Genomic DNA, 22,499 nt, shown 5'->3' on the forward strand with positions numbered 1-22,499 from the left:
TCCTTAAAACTTAACAATATCATTCATGCACCACAATCTGATCAGAGTCTTCTTTCTGCCTACAAACTTATTAAAGATAACAATGCTTTTCTCGAAGTTTACCCTGAAATTTTCTTTGTTAAGAACCGAGCCACCCGGAGAACCGTTCTTCAAAGCAAGAGTAGAGGTCGCCTATTTCCTGTGTCTGGTCGCCATGATGCACCTACCCGACAAGCTCTCAGTGTGGTCAAGCCATCTACATCAAGATGGCACAAATGCCTAGGGCACCCTGCTCTCCCGGTGGTCCAGAAAATTCTTTGAGATTTTAGTCTTCCAGTGTCCAATAAAAAAGATCACCTCCTTATGTGTGATTCATCTCAAATGGCCAAGAGCCATCAGCTCCCTTATGCTCGTTCCACTAGTGAGTCAAAAGCTCCTTTAGAGCTAGTTTTTTCCAGGTGTTTGGGGTCCTGGACCCGTCTCTGTTGGCAGGCAAAAATACTATGTTAGCTTTATTGATGATTTTAGTAGGTTCAGTTGGATCTACTTGCTTAAGAATAAATCTGATGTTTTTGCAAAGTTTCATCTCTTTCAACAACATGTTGAACGTCTTTTTGATCGCAAAATCCTTGCTATGCAAATGGACTGGGGTGGCGAATACCAAAAACTCTATTCATTTTTTGAGCGCATAGGCATCATGCACCATGTGTCGTGCCCCCATGCACACCAGCAGAACGAATCCGCTGAACGCAAACATAGGCACATAGTGGAGGTTGGCCTTTTCTTGCTCGCTCATGCCTATATGCCTCTCAAGTTTTGGGACGAGGCTTTCCTCACGGCTGTCTATCTTATCAATCATGTCCCTAGTCGAGTCATTCATAATCAAACTCCACTAGAGTGTTTGTTCGGCACAAAACCAAACTACACTTTCCTTCGTATTTTTGGTTGTGCCGTTTGGCCAAACCTACGCCCCTTCAACAAACACAAGCTCGAATTTCGCTCTAAGAAATGTGTGTTCATAGGGTATAGTAGTCTTCATAAGGGCTACAAATGTTTGGACGTGTCTATTGGCCGTGTGTATGTCTCTAGAGATGTAGTGTTCGATGAACAAGTTTTTCCTTTTGCACAACTTCACCCAAACGCCGGCGCCCAACTCCGAAAAGAGCTTGTTCTTCTTCCCTCCCACCTTCTCCCATCTCCACAATTTGTTCCTGGGGGGTGCAGAAGAACCTAATGATCATGTGTCCATGTCGCATAATGCCTTTGCTGAAAGTGTGCAGGAAAATATGGAAGCAACAGGTGAAACCGGCTATGATTTTATGCTGGACTCGGACTCCACAGGGGCAGCCACAGATGATCCTGTCTCCGATCCCCGTGTGGATTCGGGCGGGCGAATCCCCTCGGGATCTGCCGTGTCAGGCGCAGGAGGATCGCCTGTGGAATTCGCGCCCGCCTTCGATTCGTCGCCCAAGCTGGACGACCCCGCGGCGGGGCCAGGTGGGCCTCCCACACGTGGCTCTGGTCGGGCGCTGGACACCTCGGCTCAGCGGGCCGCTCCCGCGGTCGGGCCAGGCGGGCCCCCCGCACGTGGCTCTGGTCGGCTGCCGCTGCAGGAGGGCGCAGCTGGGTCCTCTTCGCGTGGCCCAGGTGGGGCCTCGTCCTCCGATGCGTCCCTGGATGCGCCAATTGGCAGCGTGGGAGAGGCGGCTGGCTGCGCCGGCGCATCTCTACAGGAGTTGCACCCCAGCAGATCTTCTACGGCTACTGGATCCGATGTGTCATCTTCATCCAATCGGCTCCAACAGCACCTTTCTCGCCCGGCTTCGCCTCCTCCTGAACGCTCCCGCACCAGATCACAGAGTGGTATAATTAAACCCAAACTTCACAATGATGGCTGTGTATGTTGGGGTTCTTTTTGTGCCACAGGTGAACCGCAAAGTGTGAGTGAAGCCCTTGGTGATCCACGATGGAAGGAGGCCATGGATGAGGAATTTGCTTCCCTTATAAAAAACAGAACTTGCCATCTTGTTCCACCAGCTAGAGGGAGGAATATTATTGACTGTAAGTGGGTCTATAAAGTAAAAAGGAAATCTGATGGTACTGTTGACAGGTACAAGGCACGCCTAGTAGCCAAAGGGTTCAAGCAAAGGTATGAAATTGATTACGAGGACACATTTAGTCCTGCAGTAAAGGCTGCTACTATTCGGTTGATCCTTTCAGCTGCAGTGTCTAGAAATTGGTGCATTCGACAGCTAGATGTTAAGAACGCGTTCTTGCATGGTGTTCTCAAAGAGGAAGTGTTTATGAGACAACCTCCTGGGTATGAAAATCAAAAATTTCCACGTCATGTTTGTAGTCTTGATAAGGCACTGTATGGACTGAAACAAGCACCTAGAGCTTGGTACTCACGCCTGTCATTGAAGTTGCAGTCACTAGGTTTCCTTCCTTCCAAGGGTGATACATCATTATTCTATTACCATCGTCATGGGATTACTATTTTTGTGCTCATTTATGTTGATGATATTGTTGTTACAAGTTCCTCATCTAAAGCAGTTGAGGCCCTTCTCAAGGACTTGAATAAGGAGTTTGCTCTCAAAGACTTGGATAGTCTTCATTTCTTTCTCAGGATTGAGGTGAAGATTGTGCCAAATAGTATTGTGCTTTCACAAGGAAAGTATGTGCAAGAAATTCTTCAAAGGATGGGGATGAAAGGTTGCAAACCGTCGTCCACACCATTGTCTACCTCTGAAAAATTGTCTCTTCATGATGGGGAGGTACTTAGCGCAGAGGATGCCACCAGGTATAGGAGCATTGTAGGAGCTTTACAATATTTGACATTGACTCGACGAGATATTTCTTATTCAGTCAATAAAGTTTGTCAGTTCTTACATGCCCCTACTACTGTACATTGGACTACAGTAAAAAGGATCCTAAGGTATCTGCAAGGACTTAAGGATCATGGACTCAGACTTGGCAAATCAGATTCAATGCTTGTAAGTGCTTTTTCAAATGTGGATTGGGCAGGTTGTCCTGATGACAGAAGGTCCACAGGGGGGTTTGCAGTTTTTCTTGGCAGTAACCTGTTTCCGTGGAGTGCTCGTAAGCAACCCACTGTTTCTCGATCAAGCACAGAGGCAGAGTATAAGACTTTAGCTAATGCAACTGCTGAAGTAATCTGGGTTCAGAACTTGTTGACAGAATTGGGTATTCATCATCCAAATGCAGCCTCACTTTGGTGCGATAATCTTGGTTCTACATACCTATCTGCCAATCCTATTTTTCATGCCAGGACAAAGCATATCGAGATCGATTATCATTTTGTCCGCGAACGAGTGGCTGACAAGATGTTGAATATCAGGTTTATTCCTACTGGTGATCAGGTAGCAGATGGTTTTACCAAGCCACTCACTCTGCCGCAGTTAGAAGCTTTCAGGCACAATCTCAACTTGGATAGTTGTGATTGAGGGGGAGTGTTAAATGTTGTATTCTCTATATATACACGGTATATGTATAAACCATGTATATTACGTTGTAGGCGTGCGTATGTCTTGCGTGTTGGTTAGGCAGGTAGGATCGATCTCTCCTGATGTTGTAGTTATCTTGTAGATAGATGAGATCGATCCTAACCTCCCGAAACCTCTCTCTGTAATCTCGATGGCCTCGTGCCCTATTTAACACGCACGCGTCCCTACCTAGGGTATACGCTTAACCCATCGTTTCACAGGTCAAGCACCAGCCCGCCAGCAGATGCGGCGCTTTCCCGGAGCCTTGTTGGCATGCCCCGCTACCTGGTGCGCACCCAGCCGGATATAGCATTCATGGTCGGGTACGTGGCAGGCACCCGCTTCCATGGCTGCCGGTGCAAGGAGGCCAAGGCGAAGCCGAAGCTTCATCGTTGGATTCAGTTCAGTGATGCAGATATGGGAGGAGACATAGATGATAGCAAGAGCACATCGCGAATGTTGTTCTTCTACGGTTCCTCCCCGATCAGCTGGCAGCCTCAAAAACAGTTTTGAGTACTCTCATGGTGCGAGTCGGGGTTCATAGCTGCCGTGACTGCCGCCTGTTAGGGAGTTTGGATCGGCCGTCTTCTCGGTGATCTATTGAAGGAGGACCCTCTCTAGGCTGAACTTCGCGTCGACAACAAATCTGCCGTACAACTTTGCAATAATCATTCAATACATCACCGAGAAGATGGCCGATCCAATCCTCAAGTATATAATAGTGCATTTTTCGGGAATATATAAAGTATATAAAGCATGTTTTTTTTGACAAAATTTGCACACAATTTACAAAAAAACATGCTTTTCTATATTATGCAAGAATAGGTATATAATAGTGCATTTTTTGGGAAAAATATGTTTCCCGAGAAAAAATGAATTAGTGGCATTGGTATTAGTAAACTTAAAAATGAATTAATTTTTTTACACATAATAAAAATAATTAAGCTTTGTAAGGAAGAATGAATTAGGGGCACTGGTATTACCCTTTAAGAGAAAACAAAACTTGCACACAACTTTGCATTGAAACTATACCTTTTGTAATACTAGTAGATGCCCACGTGCAACGCACGTTAAATATTTAGGCAATATATTGCACGCGGATTTTAGGTATGCTATTATTTGTGTGTTAATTCTGTGATTAGTGCAATATTTGGTATGATATTAATTGCACGTTAAACATGTTTAATACTCGCCATTGGAGCAGTCTAGGTCATTGGATTAACTTAGTTCGATGGCTGAGATTAGTTGGATCTGCCCATTTGGGTCTTTTTATATTGGTATAGATGCAAAGAATAAGCATATAATATTGCATTTTTACACTCTAGTATAATTTACACACATATTGTATTGTACTTGAGTGTATATGTTCACACTCACCCAACATCCAAAAAATACCAACATAGAAGAAGAAAACCGAATGGAAAAGAAAACATAAACAAAAGAAAAACTAATACAAATAGAAGAAATAGGGAATGAGTAACGGGCTTCAAGGCCAATAGAGAAACCTTCAGCCCTGGAAGCCATGAAAATTGACAAAAGAAAAAAAAAACAGCCCAAATCTTGACAAAAAAAATCAACGGTTAAAAAATTGACTTACCTAATAAATTTCAGGCAACTTACATAGTATTCTTCTGAGATGTGCACAATATAGCAAATAGAAACTATTGATCCAATCGTCAATGTTCTAGACTCCTAATCTTAATTTTATTTCATATTATAATTTTCGGGAAAGAATAAAGTAAAAAATAGCAATATGTTTTTGGTCTTTTTTGGCTCTCATTACATGAAATACTTACAACTCCAAAAATCAAAACTGTACCCTGCAAGCCACTCAAAAAATGTAAAACAGCTCAGCGCTGCTGGGAACTTGGATAGATTGCTATTAGTGCAACAACAAGCAGCTCCAGGTCCATCTCAGCGACAATTGCATGCCAGCGATGGGATCGTGTAAACAATTTTTCCCCTCGGCCTTTTCCGACACCGTACCCATTATTTCAATATATCATAGTGCACTGTGAAACCCATACGTTAATGCTTACAACAAAGGCACAATATCTATGCATACAACAACAGTGATTGCAATCTGAAAAGTAGGTAATCAAGCATACATCCAACATACACTGTAGTCTTATATAGCATGATCCCGTTTAAACTTGTTTTTGCGCAAGTGCTGGGACAAGAATGAGATTTTCCTTGCGACCCACTGTGACGCCGAAGGACTCCGTCATATTGATTTTTACTGTCCCTGCAGGTAGATCCCAGTTGAAGTGGAACATGAGATTTGCCAACATTATCTCAACAGTGGCCATTCCAAAGTTCATACCTGGGCACACCCTTCGTCCAGTACCAAAAAGCAAATAATGAAAATTGTTTCCCATGTAGTCAGGAATCATGGTGCTTCCAACATTTTCCATGAAGCGCACGGGCATGAACTTCTCTGCGCTCTCCCAGTAGGCAGGGTCCCTTGCTAGAGCCCATCCATTGATGATCACACGGGTACCAGATGGTATGGTGTATCCCTCTACGTCGCAGTCAGCCGTGGAGAGGTGGGGCACGAAGAGCGGCACGGGACTGTGTAGCCGGAGCGTCTCTTTGATAACACCCTTGAGGTAGATCATGCCACTCAGATCCTCTTCTATAACCATTTCCTTCCCCTCTGCTACGCTCCTCACCTCAGCTTGGAGCTTGGTCATCACCTCTGGATTTTGGATTAACTCAGCCATTGCACAATCCAGCACTATGAATGATGTGTCCGTTCCACCTATGAACATGTCCTGCAAAAATAGAGACCACCATTTTTACATGTCAGTATATCAGTTATGTTTAACTAGTCGACAACCCGTGCATCCGCACGGGCTAGTCATTTTGACAATAGCTCCATGGAATTGCGGAAACATTAGTTATACATAGTGAAATGGAATTAATTGCAAATTCAGAGACTTTGTATTAAGCTCTTGAAAGTGTACTATTTAAAAGACGGTAGTTTCTTTTAGTAACGGTACATTCATGTAACATTCCCAATCAGTTCCTCTATTTGTTAACTCTCCAAGTATATTGGAAATATAAATATAATTGGGGGAACACATAATATTACAAATAAAATGAATAAACAAAACTGCTTTTTACTTTCTTTAATTTGGTGCATAATTATTGAATGCTAGAGAGATAAGTATGGTGTATATAATCCTGCCGTTTTGCCAAACGATTAAAAAACATGAGTCCAGCATATGTTGGAAAACACATGATTTCTTCCTGCATACTTGTTCTATTTTATCCAGGTGGAATTGTTGAAAGATAGCATTTATGTGTTCTCATCGATATAAATTTGCTCATATGTACATTGGTCTTAAAGTTGTAACTATGAAAACAAATCAGGATCATAAAACTGAAAAGAAAAACTAAAATTGAATTCAATTATCAAAAGCTTTAGTACAGAATAAAAAGCTACACAAATTTTTTAGGCAATTGTCCACACTCATCAGATCTCTTCCCTTAACCCATTTCTCGAAGCTCACAGATCAAGTGGTTTGCAAGATTTTTTTTTTTTGAAAGACATCTATAATGAACTAAAATGTAATAGCAATTTTAGTAAAAAAACTGTTCTTCTTAAAATGAACCCATGCACCCAAAGGAATGTAATTTCTTATTAGAGGAAGAAACAAAAAATCTTGGAGGTACCAAATATGTGTGAGTAAGCAAAAATGCCATCTTGCTTTGTAATTGAAAGAAATAATAATAGTCTAAAGTAGACATATATAAAAGCGTACCAACAGGGAACTCCTCTGGAAGTTGTTAAAGCAAAAAATTCTATTGACTGGATGCTGCTTTTCTAGGTTGGCGGTGCAATGTTGATGATTCCTGCCAAGCAAGATAATTATTTCCTCCGTTCCTAAATATAAGTCCTTTTAGAGATCCCACTGCGAACTACATACCGATGTATATAGACATTTTTTAGAGTGTAGGTTCACTCATTTTACTCCATATGTAGCCCGTAGTGGAATCTTTAAAAAGACATATGTTGAGGAACGGAGGTAGTAGTATTTTTGGACTAATTATGGAGAATGAAAAAGATAATTAATGCTTAGTACTTAGTGTCTAGGCCTTTAATTTTGACATTTTGATTGAGGGGTAGTAAGATAATTTGCAGAAAAAAGGAGGTACCACGACAATCATATTAGAAGATAGCCTAGAAACAGATACGACTAACATTGTCGGGAAGAACTAATCCTTATAAGATTAGAAGAGAATGATACAGTAACCTCGGAAAGGTTTCCCGATGTACAAGTATACCTCTCTTTGCATAAAAAATTCTTCAACTTAAGACGTTGTAGAAAAACTGAAAATATGAGATAAGACGATCAACTACGCTGAAAAAAAATTCTAAGCTAAAGCATGCCTCTAACTTAACAAAGGGCCACATGCAGCACATGCTACTGTATGTTGACGCTCAAAAATGGCATGATCGCAAATAGTAACTTGAGACTATAATGAGATGATGTCAAATTCATGATTTCATGTCACCATTGGATGACTCTCTTCAAGCCGATGGGAATAAATATATAGATGGTCCAAAACGGAGCTCGGATGCAAAAGTTATGACAATCTTAGAGATGCTCGTATTGACACCAGATTAGAAAATGGCATGAAACCTAACCAAGATGTCCTCTGATGGAAAAAGTTACAACTGCAAAGTTCTTCGTCTCGTCGAAACGGATGATTTTGATATAAAGATCGTCCCCATCCGAGTTCGCATGCAAAAGTTACAGGCAAAACAGTGCGCTGCAGCAATGTTTGGCCGGATCATCCGGGCCCGCGTCCGGATCATCTGGGTAATTGGAGCATCAAGACACCAGAAGGTTGGCGCTGAAGCCGGATGATCTGGGTCCAGTCCCGGATGATCCGGATGGAGGCCGGACAGTCCGGGTAGAAGTCCGGACGTCCGGACAGTTTTTTCTGCTGCAGATGTTAGAAAACGGCCCGAAACACCCTCCAGATGGCCTCAGATCAAAAAGTGTTGAACAGCAAAGTTGTGCGTCTCGTCGAGGCGGTTAATTTTAATATAAAAATCATCTTAATCCAAGTTCGTATGCAAAAGTTACAATCTGATTAATGAGCTAATGTCAGAAAACTTGGTTAGGCCGGATCATCCGGGCCTTGAGCCGGACATCCGGGCCGGAGGTCGTGAATACTCCGTGTTTTATTAGGTTTTGATGATTTGGACGGCTAGGAAAGTCCTTTTCTTGTACGGGAAGTCCATCCGCCTCTTATATAGATAAAAGGTGACGGCCGATTGAACAACACACAATCGACAAAATCATCTACCATTTTTTATCTTTTATCTTTTCTTCTTAACCCTAGTTCTTCTTCTTCCTCGTTCTTCGTTCGTTCTTCTTCATTGCAGGGCGGAAAACCTCGAGGCCCTAGGGGCGGTCAGGCCGACCTCGGGCAACCCATAGCCGCCGCGCGCCCTGACGGGGTCCCTCCCGGGCGTGTGGGGTCTCAGGTCCTCAAAAGCACTCGCCGGATTGTCTTGCGTACCGCGTTTTCGGACGGGTCTCCTTCGACGTGAGCTGCGGTGCATCACCCCCGGCGTCGAGGGTACACGGTGACGTGTTCGTGTGCGAACACACTTTTTGGCGACTCCGCTGGGAATCAAGCTTTGAACGGTCTCCAGCCCGTTCTTGCTACGAAGAGATCGTCATCTAGGGTTTGCAATCTACAAAGGTAATATGAATACCCAATTTCCTACTGTAGATGCAAATAATTCATATGGTGTTACTAGATCGTTCAATGATTATACTGTATCGGCCAGCCCTAGTTTTTTTAATAATGCATCTAATTACGTGCATAGGCCGATTCAAAGTAATTTACATGTTTCAACTTCTTATGATACTAGTACATACAACATATGTATCCCAACTCCCATGCATCGGCAACCCCACAAATTTATATGCCGATGAATAACATGAGGAGTTCGGTTAATCAAGTTGAGACACCCTATGTAGGAACTTCCAATGGTATGCAGCAAAGTGTTTCAAGTTCTTATTCATCAGCAAATAACTTGCAGTATGTTAATCCAAACTTGCCGGTGGATAAGGGAATTGGCCATGTTACTACTAGTTATTTGGCCAATTACCCTCAAACATCATATGCTACACTTAATGCTACTAATTGTTTGGCACCATACGCAACTGTTGATGTCCATAATTCGGCTCCGCACCTTCATGGTCATGGACGAATAAGTGAAACTTCTGCAGGAGCACAAATGCCTTCACCTACTACCATGGCATATCATGTACCCCCTACACAATTACAGAATTTCGGCAACATCTCATTGCCGAAAGAGTCTAAAAGCATCGGGGGGCAACCATATCCAGACTGGGTGGTTGAGAACAATCTTACATTCTCTTGGGATTTGTGCAACTCCATTCGACGGGAACTAATAGAAGGCGGGAAGCCTCATGATTTTGCTGCAGTAAAAGCTAGAGTTGTGCAAATGATGCAGTCGCCCAGTGTTGTACCATCTAGTCTACCCCTAAACAGTTGCAAAGTTTCGGCACCTCATTGCCGGAAAAGTCTGAAAGTATTGGGGGGCAATCTCATGAGGAGTGGATGGAAATTGAGATGAAAAGGTTCAAAGCTCGCCAAGCTGAGATGTGGGCTAAAATTAGACAAGAGCGAGAAGCCTTGCAAATTCAAAAAGATAAAGATATTGATTCGGGTAACAAAGAAAATCCAGTTATTGAAAAAGCCGAACCAAGTAGTATATATTCTGAGTCCATCAAATCCAAAGAAGCAAGCATTATTGAGAAAGGGCATGGCAAGCATAGGAAAACAGCGGTGCTTGATTTTTCTGAAGTTAATGGAACCTACTTCCTGCCCTATGAGTTTCGTGCCATAAAAATTGATGAGCTTCAAGAACAAGAACAAGTGGTCGAAGAAAGCTTGGTGGACGAAGTTCTTCGAACTAATGATGCACGAAATCAAGAGAAAGATGATGACATGGCGTTGGGGAGCTATCCGAAGGCGGAGCAAGATATTCTTCAAGTCACACCACCATCACGCTCTCCCAACATATTTGAAGAGGTATGTCTAGCAATTAATTTACCTGTTTTCAGATTTGGTCATGAAGAAGGGTAATTACATTAGAAAAATCTTCATAATAAAATTCATAGCCGAATGGGGTGATACAAAATCTGAATCATTCGTTTGCTTAACTCCAAAGCCGTTCTCACAGCAAGATCGGCTAGAAAATAGAAGTTTTGCCTTCAATTCAAGCATGTGTGATCAAATATTTGATTTGTTGCTGAAAAATAATTACATAACAATTCTTGATCACCATGTCAAGCCATCAATTCAAGGACGAATGTATTATAGGTTGCATCATTCGTTCAAACATAATTTTGAGGATTACAATATGTTTCGTCAAATAGTTAAATCGGCCATTGATAAAGGACGATTGAAATTTGTTGAGACACCAAGAGATGACCAGTCTATTCCGATTGGTCCCGATGGCAGAAAGTTTTTGCATCGGCTACTTCAAGCCGATCCATTTAAAGAGAAGGTAAAAACTACAGGTGATGGGATCGAGCTTTCAAGTAAAGAAGTTGTTGAAGAGCATAATGAACATAATCTTGAGGGAAAGAATTCCATCAAAGCTACAATGGAGACGCCAAGGACTGGGGGGCGACAAGCAAATCCAATGATCAATGAAAGCAAACCAAAAGAAAACAAAGGCCGAAATAAGCGCAAGCGTAAGAGATAAAAAATCACCTTCACTGAACTATTGGATAAATATCAAAAGAAGAGTGAAGAGAAGAATGCTTATCGGCCAAATCATGCAAAGAAACCAAGATCACCCCCAAGGCGTAAATATGAGGATCGGTATTGGCAAAGTGATAATTTTAATGCAACATATTCATATCCTTATTTTTGGCCGCCAATGCCAATGCCGTGGATGCCCCCCTATGTTCATATAGATCCATATTCATCATGGGACATGTATGATACAAGGGCACATTCTCCATCGTATTTTAGACCATCTCACCAATACTATGCAGCTCCAAGAAGATCAACATTTGAACAATCACGTGTCAAAGACCGTTTCAATCATAAGGATTCGGTCCAGAGCTCAAGGAAGAAGAAAGAGGTGGTAAAGCAAGTTTACCGCGTGAAAAGAGATGGTCGTAAGTGTGCTAATTTAGATTTGATCTCAAATAACAAAGAGCCAATTAAAGTGTTGACATTGTCTACAAAAGGTAAAGAAGTGAAGCAATCAATTGATAAAAATCAGAGTGTCAAATCTAAAGAAAAGAGGTTGAGGGTGCACAAGGCCCAAAACAAGTTGCCATTGGTTGAAACAAAATCACAGCCGACATGCCCACTCGGCTTATCATATTGGCAAAAGAAGAAATTACAAAATCTTAGTGCACAAGAGCTGAGACAGAAGAATATGGCATGGGTTCCCAAGAGGACCAATCATAACAAACATGATTTGCATGCTTCTATTGCAACAAGTATAATAAAAGTGAAGAAAGAGGAGGATGGAAGCAACAAACAATTAAGCCGAAGGTGTGTATCACAACATCAAAATCTTCGGTTAGCACATCATCCATTTTCTTCAACCATGTCATTGATGCCGTTGCCATGGAATTCATCCCTAGGTATGATCAATTACCCTCCATGGATTCATTTTGATCCATGAATGCAACATAATTTTCTATATCATGAGAGGGTATTACCAAATCACTATACATTTGGTTAGTTACATTTTTGTTGCTAATACAAAGGGGCCGAAATATTTTATTGCCATTTTATTTGTTTATTTCGGCTATACATGCTTTAGTGGATGAGTTCTACTTGGATCTCATGGTAATGGCCGATACTTAACTATCGTCCTAAGAAACTATCTAATCATGGCCGGTGTGGAATTCTAACATCGTCCTTAGTACAATTGGAGACCGAGACAAGGTACATGTTATGATATTACCATTGTCTTTCTAATACTATAGAGATTATTTTCGATGTTTAATTTCATAACAATGGCCACGGTGTAAGTGTTGTTTATATATCTCCATATGGTGCTATTTTGTGAAGCCTCATGCTGCTTAAAATATTTTTGCACAATAATCAAAGCCGAATATGAAATTTTATTCGGTTTGGAGCTTTTGGTTGCCATAGGTGATATACATATTGAGGCTTTCGGTGATTCGTTACAAGTAGTATAACAAATATCCAAGAGTTATCAATGTTTTGACAAATCACTTATAGTTTATCTTGAGGTATGTCTAGATGCAGAATTTACCTTGGGTTGCTTTAAAATTGTTCATATTTCTAGACATGACAATTCAAGAGAGTTGGCACAGAAAGCATCCGGCTACTATGTTAATCATGGTGTATTGCATTTCTATCAATAACCGATGCATAGTCTCGTCACCAGAGGTAAGGCCGAACTGAAGTCCACCGCTTCGGCCACTAATGAATTTTTTATGCAGGCGAAAGTAAGGATTTGAGAAAGTTTATTGTTGATTATCTACAAAATTCTAGCAAAAGGGTGAACAATATGGTTCAGAGAACGACCTTGAGATACATATCTATGGAACTTTATCATTGGATTCTTAATGAAGTTGAAAAGGATTCACCCAAGTTTGCATCAAGGATTCAAACAAATAATGGCCGATATATATTTATCGCCCTAAGCACATGCAAAGTGGCCGATGGAGTGTTGACATCGTCCTTAGAACCAACATGGTACAAGTTATTTTTCGGCACGCTACCTTTGCCGAACACTAGTAGAAAACAGGGCTTTGGTCCAGGCCGGGTCAGCCCATTAGTCCTGGTTCAGTGCAGAACCGGGACCAATGGGGGCATTGGTCCCGGTTCGTGAGCCCAGGGGGCTGGCCGGGCCACGTGGGCCATTGGTCCCGGTTCATCTGGACCTTTTGGTCTCGGTTGGTGGGACGAACCGGGACCAATGGGCCTCGCTCCTGGCCCACCACCATTGGTCTCGGTTGGTGGCTTGAACCGGGACCAAAGGCTCCCCTTTAGTCCCAGTTCATGCCACCAACCGGGACCAATGAGGTGCCTATATATACCCCCTCGCGTAATAGCAGAGCACACTGCTCTGTTTTTTTCTGGCCGAGGAGGAGAGGGCTTGGTGGTGCTCTAGCTCACCTCCTATGCACACAAGGTGTTCGATGGAATGCCCGAGCCACACTACTTAAGCTTTCTCCTCTCCAAGCTCGACCTCCAAGCTCCATTTTCCACAATATTTGTCTAGGTTTAGCGGTCCGTCACGCCCCGTCCCCGTCTTCACCGCCGTCGATCACCCGCGCCGAGCTCATCGCCGGCACCACCGTGGTGAGCCTCTTGTTCTTATCTTCTTTCTGAAAGGAAAAATATTCTTACTTGTATGTTTACATAGATACTTGTATTATGTTCTTACTTTTATTATTGCATCTTATATAGTGCGATGGTTTTGGTATCCGCCCCCGTCGGCCCTCGTCCTGTCTATGATTCGGATGTGGTATATATATTATCTTTATAACTATTGGTTCATTTATTGTTTATGAAAATTATGCCGACCAACGTGACATAGATTTTATTTATGTAGGATGTATGTGAATCAGAAATGCCAACCGACCCTATTGTCGAGAGGTTAAATTTAGTTGAAGAAGAAAACAATTTGTTGAAGGAAAAAATAAAAAAAATTGAGGAGGAGAAGATGATATTGGAGTTGCATGTTGCGGATGTCGTCGATGATCACAAGATCAAGATGGATGCAATGCGCTTGAAGATTAGAAAGATTAGAAAATATGCCATTCATACCGAGGCTTGGTATCATTATGCCGTTGGATCAATTGTTACCTTGGTTGCGATTATGATCGTCGCATTTGTTTTCGCATTGAAATGTTTTACATAGTTTCAATGTATGGTTTAATTAATTAGATGCTCTGGAGAGCTATATGTTGTTAGATGAGAACTATGTATGCACTTTGGTTTTAATGTGATGATGAACTTCTATTAATTTGGACACTTAATTATATATAATGCACGCAGATGAACCGGCAATGGATGTACGGTGACAGACACACCTGCGAGTACATTAAGGGCGTGCATGAGTTTCTCGATGCGGCTGAGGCAAACAAGCAGAATGGTTTTATGTGTTGTCCATGCACTGAATGTGGGAATACGAGGTCTTACTCTAACCGGAAAATCCTTCACTCCCACCTGCTTTACAAGGGTTTCATGCCACACTATAATGTTTGGACGAGGCACGGAGAAATAGGGGTTATGATGGAAGACGGCGAAGAAGAAGAGTACGATGAAACTATGTGCCCCCTGAATACGTGATGCTGCAAGGGGGGAGCTGGTGAAGATCAAGAGGAACCAGAGACGAGCTACTTCAGCTGGAGCATGCCTTGACGGCTCCTGCCAGCTATCCCGTGGATGCTATCACGGAGTCTCAAAATTGCCACCTTATGACGCAATGGATGAATTTGAAGGTCAAGGCGGCTATTGGCTCTATTTATCCTACTGAACCCGGCGCAACTTTTCACTGCCGGCCGATTGCAGAAGGATATGTTAGGGTGATGGTGGATGAAATAACGGAGGGATTTGAGGACCTCCAGCTTGACCACCCTACCGGTGAAGGGGAGACTAGGCTGGGTTCTGCTCTGAAGACTCCATGCCTATGGCGGAAGGAGCTCATCAACCTTCCGAACTGGACGCCTCCGCCTCCTCCTCCTCCTCTGGCAAGTCAGGGCACTCCGCCTCCTCCACCGCCTCCTCCTCCGGTGAGTGACGATCAGGGCACTCGGCCAGCTCCTTCTCCGGCGCGTGGCGGCACTCCGCCTCCTTCTCCGCCTGCGCCGGCGCGCCCGAGCAGCTAGCCTCCTCCTTCTCTGCCTCGTCAGCAAGGGCGGAAGAGACCTGCCGCCGCTCCGGCTGCTCCGGCGCGTCGTAGTCCTTCTCCTCCGCCTCGTAAACAAGTAAAGAAGACAACCGCTCCGTCTGCTCTGCCGGCGTCTAGCAGTACAGCCAGAGGCGGGAGGACATACAGATTCGGTCCTTCTCTGAAGATTCCAGAGAAGTTACCATACGAGAGGACCCCGGAGGAGAATGCCGAGATCGCGCGAGAAGAAGTGAGGAACTTCTTTGAAGGGGTGAAAGCAAAGAAACATCCACCTCCGGAGGAGAAGGTAGATCCGGTGAAAGTGAAGTGCACTCTGGCTGCCCTGACAAAACTACCCAAGTCTCCGCCGAAAGGAAACTATGAGCGCATTATTGGAAAGGAATTTGTTGAAGCGGAGCGGTCGGGAAGTACTGTCAGTGATCAAAGGCTGAAAGAACGACGAGCTGGGAAAAAAATTGCACAGCTCGGCGAACAAGTGAAGCAATCGTGCCCCCCGCTCAAGGTGCCTAGCGACATCGTCGCTAATGATCCGAGGATGGTGCCCTGTTATAGCAATATTGGAGATTACCTGCCCGACAATGTACATTATGATTTCATGGAGGTGCAGATACAAAGATACGAGTACGGGAAGTCTCTCGTCAAAGATGAAAGATCTCTATCAACGATGATGCGAAGATTGCATGATTGGTACTTGAAAATTTGTAGAGAGTCTGGAGGGAGGAGTACTTTGTATGTGAGAGTTAAAAAGGAGCATGACCTCGTTGGAATTGATCTGTTGCCTGTTCCATTTGAGGAATTCTTTCAGTTTTCAATCAATTGGCCCTCGATAAAGCAACGGCCACCTGCTACTGTGTGTAAGTAGTACTACTTCTGTCATTAAGTCTCTCTATATAGCTCAACTCTTTCATTGCATGTATTTATAATTATCCTCACTACATTATGCAGATTGAAGATCGCCGAATTGAAGAAAAGACAAATCGGTGATATTGGGTTCATTAACACAAATCTCATAGATGCAGTTCAGGTTAAAGATCATGCCACAGAAACCGAGGCCAACTTGCTACGATCATTCAAAATAAATGAACACAAAGATATAATACTCTTTCCTTACAACTTCAAGTGAGTGTTACTGTCTTGTGCGTATTTGGTTTCCCTTATATATTAGTCAAGATTATAGTAATGTAATTGATGAGTTATGCATGCGTGTGCAGTTTCCACTATATTCTCCTAGAGATTAAGCTTGAGCAGGGACTATTAACCGTCTTAGACTCAAGACGAAAAGATCCTCAGGACTATGCGAACATGACTCAAATGCTCGAGAAGTAAGTTAAATCGATCATTATCCACCACATCAGCAACTTTGTTCATTTCCTGATATATCAAGTAATTGTTTTCTTTGTCTGGCAGGGTTTGGAAAAATTCATCAAAAAAGCTCCGGGACTCCCGAAGAAGCTGCAATTTAGACACCCGAAAGTAAGTACTATAGTAGCATGTTCCGCGCATCTCCTATTGATTCAAGCGTTAGTTTCATCAATACCATTTGGCATTCTTGCTTATCAGTTTGATTGACCTCTATTTCTTGTAAAGTGGTTGTGGCAGGAACAAGGGAATAATTTCTGTGGATACTACATTTGTGAGTCCATCCGCCACACGACCTGTGAGCGGGGCTACACTGACGAACAACATGAAGTGCGTAAATAACAACATTCACAATTTTATTTTATTACCATCATTTGTGTTGAGTTTCATTCATTCATATACATATATATATATATATATATATATATATATATATATATATATATATATATATATATATATATATTGACCCCCCTCTTCAAATTAGATGTTTCGGAAGCGGGATGAACTCCTAGCACCAGCTCGCATGCGAGCAATTCAAGAGGAATTGGCGGCATTCTTTCTTCACCACGTGATCGCTGAAGACGGAGAATACTATGTGGACCATGAGTCCGTATGTTAGGAGATTATATTTGTAAGAGATAATTATTGTATATATGTAGCCGGTAGTGTCGGATAGATATACGAGAACTTGTTGTTCGACCAATCTCTCGGAGAAGGAGAGGTGGTCGATATCACTTCTCTCTGTATGCATATATGTTCATGACGATCTTCTGTTTCCTTCGTTTGCTTACTATCTAGCTAGCGTGTCTAGTCCTCTCTATATGTATGTATAGTACGTAGCGTCGACCAAGCACGGACATAAGAGAGGACACTTCTCTCTATTAATTATAGCTAGCTAACACAATATATGAAACACCTAAATTAACCCCCCAAAACCCCCCACCCCCCCCCCCTTCAAAAAAAAAACAAAAACCCCAGCCACAGAAATGCTGACGCGTGGATGCCTATTGGTCCCGGTTGGTGCCACCAACCGGGACCAAAGGCCCTTCTGCCTGGGCTCCGCGCACAGGCCACGTGGAGGCCCATCTGTCCCGGTTCTGGATTGAACCGGGACTAAAGGAACAGGGCATTAGTACCGACCCTTTAGTCCCGGTTCAGGAACCGGGACAAAAGGCCCTTACAAACCGGGACAACAGACCCTTTTTCTACTAGTGGAAAAATAGGGGGGCATGTCTTGACGCTCAAAAATGGCATGATCGCAAAGAGTAACTTGAGGCTATAATGAGATGATGTCAAATTCATGATTTCATGTCACCATTGGATGACTCTCTTCAAGCCGATGGGAATAAATATATAGATGGTCCAAAACAGAGCTCGGATGGAAAAGTTATGACAATCTTAGAGATGCTCGTATTGACACCAGATTAGAAAATGGCATGAAACCTAACCAAGATGGCCTCTGATGAAAAAAGTTACAACTGCAAAGTTCTTTGTCTCGTCGAAACGGATGATTTTGATATAAAGATCGTCCCCATCCGAGTTCGTATGCAAAAGTTACAGGCAAAACCGTGTGCTGCAGCAATGTTTGGCCGGATCATCCGGGCCAGCGTCCCGTCCAGATCATCCGGGTAATTGGAGCATCAAGACACCAGAAGGTTGGCGCTGAAGACGGATGATCTGGGTCCAGTCCCGGATGATCCGGATGGAGGCCGGACAGTCCGGGTAGAAGTCCGGACGTCCGGACAGTTTTTTCTGCTGCAGATGTTAGAAAACGCCCGAAACACCCCCCAGATGGCCTCAGATCAAAAAGTGTTCAACAGCAAAGTTGTGTGTATCGTCGAGGCGGTTGATTTTGATATAAAAATCATCTTAATCCGAGTTCGTATGCAAAAGTTACAGCCCGATTAATGAGCTGCTGTCAGAAAACTTGGTTAGGCCGGATCATCCGGGCCTTGAGCCGGACATCCGGGCCTGAGGTCATGAATACTCCGTGTTTTATTAGGTTTTGATGATTTGGACGGCTAGGAAAGTCCTTTTCTTGTACGGGAAGTCCATCTGCCTCTTATATAGATAAAAGGTGACGGCCGATTGAACAACACACAATCGACAAAATCATCTACCACTTTTTATCTTTTATCTTTTCTCCTTAACCCTAGTTCTTCTTCTTCCTCGTTCTTCGTTCGTTCTTCTTCATTGCAGGGCGGCGAACCTCGAGGCCCTAGGGGCGGTCAGGCCGACCTAGGGCAACCCATAGCCGCCGCGCGCCCTGACGGGGTCCCTCCCGGGCGTGTGGGGTTTCGGGTCCTCAAAAGCACTCGCCGGATTGTCTTGCGTACCGCGCTTCCGGACGGGTCTCCTTCGACGTGAGCTGTGGTGCATCACCCCCGGCGTCGAGGGTACACGGTGACGTGTTCGTGTGCGAACACTGTATCCACGATTTTGTTCTTGTGTCTTTCGTCAAACATAGATGTCAGTAATTCACTACTGTTGATGGACAACAGAAGGCCATAGCTTATAAAATATGATCATACCAACGGTTAGAATTATTATCATAGTCCAAATGACGCATATCTGATTAGGATTTTTTTTCTAGTCCAAATGACAATTCCAGTTTTGTTCTGGAAACGTATATCTGATGGCCATATTATACTCTGGACTCCGGAGACGCTAAAACAAAAACTGAACTATAAACCTGGCCATGCTGGGTCAAGTAGAAAGGAGAAACCTCTCCTAGAACATGCACCTGGCAACATGGGCAGATGGTCAGATCGCACCACACCCCCCACTGTGTTTACATGAGAGATATCTGATCAATGTTGACATGTAGGAATGAACTTGTAACTCTAGTGATCTTCTTTCATATGTGGTATAACCTTTATTGATGCTCCATTGCCCCGGGAGGCCGACACCCTTTCCTGCTAGTTGTGACGTGACATTGAAGATCAAGAAACTTAATTCCAATGATGTTTAATATCCTAAAATCTATTTTGTAAATCTTCAAAGTATGTCCAACTGTGATAGACTCATATATCTTGAAGACTTGAATAGTTGCCTAATTTACTATATATAGGAAAAATAGATGGCAAGGTTAGCAACGACTTGTGGTGGCAGCAGCTACAATCAGATCTAAACTAACAGCACATTAGTCGACTCAAACCATACCAGCCTGCTGAGAGTTTTAGAATAGTAAAAAAAAGACAGGGAGGTTTTTTTGTTCTATGAATCGATCTACACCATAATAGTTCGGTCCCACCAGATTAACGGCTCGTAAAATCGGTCCCACCAGATTAACGGCTCGTAAAATCTAATTAACGTGGGAATTTCTTGGAAGTGCCTAATTAGTCTAGGTATAGATAGATAGATAGAAGATAGATAGATAGATATAGATATAGATAAATAGATAGATAGATAGATAGATAGATAGATAGATAGATATAGAGGTATAGATAAATAGAGGTATAGATAGATAGATTTATATGTATCCAAATATGCGGTTATTTAGTATGACATGCATACCACCAACACGGCCTTGACGTTTTCTCTCGTGAGGTTGTACTCTTATTGAATGGAGAGCAACACATCGATGAAATCTGTCTCTCCGCCTTGTTTGATTTCATGGTCCAACATCGTGTTCTTGGCGTGGTCGTTGATGATCTCATCAAGCAAGTCATCCCATTTCTTTTTTATTCTCTCCGCCCTAGCACACACCATCCTCCTTGCCAGTGGCGGAGCTTGGGCTAAAATCATTGGGGGGGGGGGGGGGGGGGGGGCATTGGCTAGGAGGGGCAAACAAAATCACAATATGCTGATTTTTGGTGGAAAATTTGGTCAAATACATAGATATATATGCAAATTTTTCTTTGAGCTAGGGGAGGGGGGGGGGGCGGTTGCCCCCCACGTCCAGCCTTGCCAACTTGGGGAAGTAATCCTCTAGGTTGAACCCACCTATTAGCATCGAGCTAGTCTCTACCAGCTCGCGGAATAACTCGTTTCGACCGCCACCTCTGAAGGACTTCCCCAACACAGCATGGCTAACAATATCAGTGGTGAACGAGCTAAGCAGCTTACTAAGATCCACTGCAGCGCTCCTGGCGGCTGCCTCGCGGATCCTCACCATAGCGTGTTGTACCTGTCGATCATTCAGCCATGGATGAGTGGATGATCAATAGTGGTCAATGTATACCATGAATTGCAAATTTCCATACCGAAAAACAAAGTCAACACTACTTGGACCTCAGTAACCACTAACCACCACAAGGTTTGTTAGTAGTAGCCTCTCTAGTCGAAAATATATCAACGCGGAGTCAAACTTCTTCTCTATGTTTGACGATTAATATATTGAAAACTCGCTATTAGTTTGTCTTGGAAAAAATATACTTTCGCGATATAAAAAATTTCTATCCATATTAATAGAAAAATCTTGTTCTTGGTGACATATTGCAGAAACTACTACTCAGAAACCAATTACCTCTTTTTCCCGGGCAAGACGGTAGGAGCCAACTTTCTTGAAACTGAGAAGATGTGTTGCAACGATCTTTCTTATCTGGCGCCAGTGATCCCCGTATGGGGAGAAGGCCATATCAGTTGATCCATAGAAGAGGATGTCAGTCATGGCGGACTGTACCCGGGACGCAAACGCATGGTCTGCGTGCGAAGAACTGCCATGGCTGCACGAGCGGACGACACAACAAGGCTGGGGACGGCGCCAAGGCGTAGAAGCATGACATCGGGGCCATGCTTCTCGGCGAGACTGCGGAGGGAAATGTGGGGCAGTGAGCCCACGAGGTGGAGGTGGCCGATGAGAGGGAGCTTGTAGGGAGGCGATGGGAGTCTGTGGAGCAGCTTGTCTGCTCTCCTTGTGGTTGTCGTGGACGTGGCAAACTGAAGGATGAGGAGGAGGAGGACAAGAGGGCATACGATGAGCACAAGGACTTCATGCTCATGGAAGCTGCGAAGAACTTGAGCCATGGCTAACTAGCCTGTTTAATGTACTTAGAAAACTTTCTAGCTAGCTAGTGCGATGGCTTGGTGTTTGATTTTCCCCGTAATTTATAGCCCAAGTCCTGCTACTATTTTATAGTTTTTCTTGAGAATTCCTAAAGTATCATTTCTGTTGTCCTCTGTGATGATTTCTCTAGTGGATGGGAACATCTCCTCTGTGATAAATTATAGCCCAAGTGATGCTACTATTTCTATAGTTTTTCTTGGTGTTTGATTTTGAGATACACGAAGTGTCACACCGGCGTCTCGTAGTGGACAGGAACATCTCCTCTCACTGAACGAACATCGTCGAAAAGTCTGAAATAAATCTAGAAAATATAAACACCAATGTTAAGTCTAGAATTCAAACTCTGATGGGTTAGGAATACTACTGTCCTCCTAATCTTTCAATCACGGATTAGTCCGTGAAATCGATTTGGAGTTGATTCCCTCCTTGTGCGTCATAGAGAAATCCAATTTGTGTATCGCACATGCGACTCTACCATTGATTGAATGCCTGGATGGAATCACAAAACATCGGATGCTTGAACATAGCTTTTTTCTTTAGTGTACCATGTCTGTACTTCTTAGCTTCTTTCTTTGGATGCTCTTAGGTGCCTCCAAAAACAAATGAATCCACAAGAAAGAACCTCTTCGCTCTAGCTTGTGCCCCAATCTGACTTCTCTTCCATCGGGCTAGCTCACCAAGACCGGCCATAGACCCTGTTTGGATACTCTAACTTAGCTAGAGGTTAGAGTTA

The 22,499-nt window shown here is 43.3% G+C and overlaps 1 pseudogene; it reads right to left on the bottom strand.

Moving 5' to 3' along the window:
- Positions 1-5,629: 5,629 nt before the first annotated feature.
- LOC125516360 lies at positions 5,630-21,726 on the bottom strand (annotated as a pseudogene).
- Positions 21,727-22,499: the final 773 nt, after the last annotated feature.

This window comes from Triticum urartu, chromosome 6 (assembly GCF_003073215.2).
Source record: "Triticum urartu cultivar G1812 chromosome 6, Tu2.1, whole genome shotgun sequence".
Lineage (NCBI taxonomy): Eukaryota > Viridiplantae > Streptophyta > Magnoliopsida > Poales > Poaceae > Triticum > Triticum urartu.